Source organism: Entamoeba invadens (genome assembly GCF_000330505.1).
Source record: "Entamoeba invadens IP1 unplaced genomic scaffold scaff_1105074724635, whole genome shotgun sequence".
Taxonomy (NCBI): Eukaryota; Evosea; order Mastigamoebida; family Endamoebidae; genus Entamoeba; species Entamoeba invadens.
This window is the reverse complement of record NW_004440103.1, coordinates 78,428-79,244: the sequence shown is the minus strand read 5'-3', so window position 1 is coordinate 79,244 and position 817 is coordinate 78,428.

Sequence of the window (817 nt, the reverse complement as noted above, 5' to 3'; positions counted from 1 at the left end):
AGAAGCATTTGTGGTCTAAGGGCAGAATTCCACCCTTCCAAGGTGGAGATCCGGGTTCGAGTCCCTGCAAATGCACTTTTTATTAATTCAAAATGTCTTTTATTAATGAGAATTGAATAATGACAATAAAAACGACAACGGCAGGATTTGAACCTACGCCTCAAATGAGAAATGATTTCGAGTCATACGCCTTGGACCACTCGGCCACGTTGTCCTTTTCGAATTTATTTTTTATTTATTTATAATAATTAATTTTAATGTATTTTTGACTTTTTGGTAATTTAAAGAATAGACAAAAGATGTGATTAAATTGTTTCTCAAATTTTATTAAAATTTTGAATTTTTTTTTGTTATAAGACCTCGAGTAGCATAATAAAGTTTAATTTAAATTAGACAACACCAATTCCAGTAAAACAAATGTTTTCAATATATAACAATCAAAACAATAAAATAATTGTAAAATGATTTTAACCATAAAATTATTGAACAGATTAAACTGTATTCATTATTTGATTCCCTAAAAAATAAAACAATAAACTAATTCAGAATTTTTTTGAAAATTGAACATTCATAAAAAACAATTTTGACAAAAATTAAAAAGTCAAACTATGGAAACCATTTTTTGAATTTGTAAAATTTAGTTTAAGTGTTTGTTTTGTTTTGATGTATTTTATTCAAACAATAAAAAAGTAAATTCCGAATGTAAAAAAATGTTAAGTATAATTATACAAGTCAGCTACTGAATGCATTCTATATGCAAATGACAATTTTCAAATAAATAATACTTTCAAAATGTTTGTTCAGGAGTACATTTCAT